A 4,607-nucleotide genomic window follows, 5' to 3' on the forward strand; every position below is an offset into this window, starting at 1 on the left:
CCTCTTTCAGAGGGCCACGGGGCACGCAGGGGCTGCTGGGCCCAACCCAACCATGAGGGTTGAGGCCTTTTACTCCTGAAGTCCCACGGCCCAACCTGCTATGGATCCTGAGCAACTGGGCCAGTTCCCCATCTGCACTTGACTCTTGGTGGTAGCTGCGAACAAGCAGTGTAAGGGTTCCTTGGGGGGAGGTGTAGATACTGATTAGTGAAAACGACTCATAACTCAAGGAGCACACAGCAGTGCCAATAAATCATTGCCCAATCAAATACTTATTTGTATAATGAAAAAGAGTATTTTTTATTCCTAACTACCTATTCAAAGAAATCTTACAACATGGATAAATAACAATACATTTTCCCTTGAGGTCGAGGCTCTAGTGTTTTACTGGCAAATCCCTGTCCCTTCCGCTCTTCGTAACAAGGATGGAGTATTTCTCATTTACTGGGGGCCACATTCAGGAATTGCTCACTAGTAAGTATAAACTCAAGAGTGGAATCCAACTCTTAGAAATAGTCAAAAGTGTCCTTGTGCTGCAGCGCTCTTAGCAGCAAGTCTCCCGGGGTCTGATAAGAACAGTCTTACACACTCCAGCAGCGAGGCAGCATGCAGTCTCAGCGGGTGCCCCATCTATGATGTGGACACTCGCAAGGCTCCAGTCTTGTGTGCAGAGTTGGCTTGATGCAGAAGGCTTGCAGCACCCGACATGCAAAGGCTCTCCTTTGAGCTTACGTACTCAGCTAGAGCAGTGATCGGAGGTGCTCTGGTGCTCCTCCTTCATGGTAAGTTCTGTACTCCCCAACAGGATTCCGATGCTCCAAGTTGGAATCCCAGTGATGTGGTGATGCGCTCAGGGTCTTCTCCTCAGTTTTCCGGGGCAACTGGGGTGCATTCCTCAATGCTACCTTATGACCTACAGGTCTCACGACTTCAGGAGGCAGATTGATCCTCCACAGCACTCTTGATAACGGCAGCCCCTCTGGGCATAATGGGTTGCAGCAACACTACCAACCAATCCGCCGGCCCTCACAGCATGGTATTCTGTACCACAGCGGCCCATCCTCGCATACGGGGTCACCGCTATGGTTCCGCATAGGCTTTGCCCCTTATTATCTGGCAGTTTCTTCCACAGTGGCCCCTCATGGCATACGGGGTCATCTCAATGAGGTCGTACAGGCTTTTACCCTCCCTTGTGGCATTCCGCTCACAGCTATCTTCACAGTGGTTCTCCCCTGACTTGAATCTGCACACGGGCAGCAACCCAATTGGTGCAGCATCTGTCTCCTCACACCTCGTACCAGGAGACCAATCGACAGGCCTCCCCACTGGACCTTGCTCCCTCTAATGCTCTCGTCTTTATCACAGGGCACACTGGCAAGCAGGCAGGCGTAGGAGCTCTAGGCTCCAGAGCAGGTGGTCTTGGTTTCCCTGGGTGATGTCCCCTCATCCAGCAGTGAGACTAGAAGGCCTTGACCCAAAGTCCTGGTCACAGGCAGGACTCTTGCATATCTTCTCCTCCTCACAAAACCTGTCTGGCTGCTTAGCAAATTATAAATTTGGGAGGCCATTTGTAGACACTAAATGGGATTTAGGTTCTGAGTTTTTGAAGCTTTATGTTGGGTTTCTGCTTCTTTTGAAGTACATACTTCTCCTATCCCTCTTCCTCTAGAAAGGCCATCTGTCACAACAGGAGGGACTTCTTTCTGAGATGTGTCCAGGCCACTTCCTTGTGATCTCTCACTGAATTAAAGAACACACTTTCAAGTGAATAGGGGAAGCTTTGCTCTTCCTCCTTCGGTGTATCCCACCCAGCTCACAGGAATGCAGCAATACACTAATCTGTCTGGGGTATTTTTTTTATCTTCTCGTGTCTTCCTCAGGCAGGCCTGGGCTTCACAAAATGGAACCCTGGGTCCTTCATGTAAGTACTATTAGAGGCACACTTGCACTCAGTGTATGCACAGGGCCCAAAATCGGCCCCCGCCCTAGCAGCCCACCGGGAGAAAGCCTGGTGCCCCCTACGGCCAGTCCGGCCCTGGTGCACATGCATGATTTGTGTTTGCCTATGACAACAAAAATCAGCATTAGGGATCCAGACACCAGTACAGTTGAGCACTCTGGGCAGGAGTACACGTCCATTACCATGCAGACTACTTTCTGTCCCAACAAACCTGTATAAAGAAAGTGGGATTTTTAAAACTTTAGTCCTGATCTCCTACTCCACCTCATGCCCTCTACCCAATACCAGAACAACTTCTCAAAAGGGGACCTCTGGTGATTCTAATTCTTTCCCTTGCCCAGCATATATTTTGACATTTAAAGTCTGTTAATCAAAAAATAAACAACCAGGTTGATCTTCTCGAAAAGCAAACATTACTTGGAAACTTAGCATAGTTTACCACATTTTATCTCTGAGCACTCACCCCCACAATGGTCGGACCCTGTTCTTCCGTGATCGATGGCTAAGGTACCTGTGTTTTTGGGAAAGACTGCATGGTAAATGAAGAATAAAATAAATGGGCTAAAAATCAAAAGTAATCAAAGAACAGATTGAAAAAGGATAGAAAATGGATGTTTTAAAAGAGTGTTAAAATCTCAATATTTGTTCTTGGAAAAAACTTTGCACCATACTTATTGTCTACAATGACTGCTATTTACAGAACCTTCTATATATCACTTATTCCACCACCTTCGCCATCATACATCCACATTTCCTTGACTCACTCTGTTTTCCTCTTAGACTTCACCTGTAGTGCTCATCTCAGTTATCCCATCAGCCAAACTTTCTTACTCTCCATGTGATGTATTCAGCTCACAAGTCATTAAACCTCTTCTCTCCTCTAATGCTATCTTAGGCATTGCAACTCTTTTCAGTCACACCCTCATATGTGATACGCCACAGATCTCTGTTCAGATCTTAAATTTTTTGAGCTGAAGCTTGTAAATAAAGAGGCAACACATGTTAAGGGCCATCTCTTAGACCCTATGTTTTCTAATTGTAATCAGCTTAACTCTAGTTCCCCCCTTCCTGTACCATGGTCTGATCATTTTTTAGTTCCATTTTCCTGGAAAACCTGCACAGAGATACAATGGGCAGCTCTGCCTCGTACTCTAGAAAGGGCCTGGCCTAAGTTATCTCTGGAAAAGTTGACTCTAGCACTTGAACAAACTGTCCCTAAAACTGAATCAGACCCACTGGCTGCAGATACCAGATTTTGTAATTGGTTGAACAACTGCCTGGATGTGGTACTACCCCTTAAAACAGTTACAAAGAAAAGTAGTACTTTTAAATCAGCCTGGTACACTTCAGAGCTTAGAGACCTCAAAAAAATCTGCAAAAAACTGGAACGCAGATGGAGGAAAGACTGGGCGGTCAATAATAAAGCGGCTTATCGATCTGCCCTGAGACTCTATAAAACCTCCCTGAAAAAAGCACAGGTGGCCTTCTTTGAGAATAAAATCAATTCGTCATCCAACTCCTCGAGAGAAACTTTTAAGATAGTTAAACAACTACTTAAGGTTCCTTCTCCTGTTAGCACCCTTGACTGCACAGAAGAAAAATGTAATCAACTGGCGGACTTCTTTGATTCTAAGATATTAAGAATCCTTGACAGTCTTCCGCAGAAGGTCTCTGTCTCTTATGACGACATAGACCTCGCCCCCAATTCTGGCCCTCGGTTGGGCTTCTTCAGTTGTATCACCAGGGAGGATTTTTGTAAAGCCCTATCCTCTATGAAAAGTGGCTCTCCAGCTGATCCTGCGCCCATGTATATCCTTAAGAGGATCGCAGACACGATCGCCCCATTGGCAACAGAGCTGCTAAATGCCTCTTTTTCCTGCGGGGTTGTGCCACCCAGTTGGAAACAGGCCAGGGTCAAAACCCGTTTAAAAAAACCGGGGCTTGATCCCTCGGACTTGGCCAATTTCCGTCCGATTTCATTGTTACCCGGCCTGGGTAAAATCCCTGAAAAAATGGTTAATCAACAGCTCTCCGGATTCCTTGGAAATAACCAGCTGCTGAGCAACTCTCAACGGGTTTCCGTCCGGGACAAGGCACGGATACAGCCCTTATAGTGGTGGCGGAGGAGGCAAGGTGTATCTTAGATTCAGGAGGATCCGCTGTTGTGATCCTCCTGGATCTGAGTGCTGCATTCGATACGGTGGACCACGAAATTCTAATCCACTGTCTCGCCAGATTGGGCGTAACAGGAATGGCCCTGAAATGGTTTACATCTTTTCTGAATAATCGCTCTTTCAGAATCTGGGAAGCTGGTGTACTGTCCAAATCTACCCCCCTCCAGCATGGTGTCCCTCAGGGCTCTTCTTTGAGCCCTACCTTATTTAACATATATATGGCCCCACTGGAGAAGGTAGTGGCTCCCTTCGGGATTAAAACAGTCACTTACGCAGACGACACCCAACTAGTCGTTTCGTTAACCCAACAAGAGGGATGTTTGGATAATCTCTCCGCCTGCCTTGCCGGAATATTCTCCTGGATGTCTGGTTCGCGGCTCAAACTTAATGGCGCAAAAACGGAGATCATGCTCCTGGGTCATCACTTTACATCTCTCCCCAAAACCGCCTGGCCCCCGTGTTTGGGTGAGTTG

Source organism: Lissotriton helveticus, chromosome 7, assembly GCF_964261635.1.
Source record: "Lissotriton helveticus chromosome 7, aLisHel1.1, whole genome shotgun sequence".
NCBI lineage: Eukaryota > Metazoa > Chordata > Amphibia > Caudata > Salamandridae > Lissotriton > Lissotriton helveticus.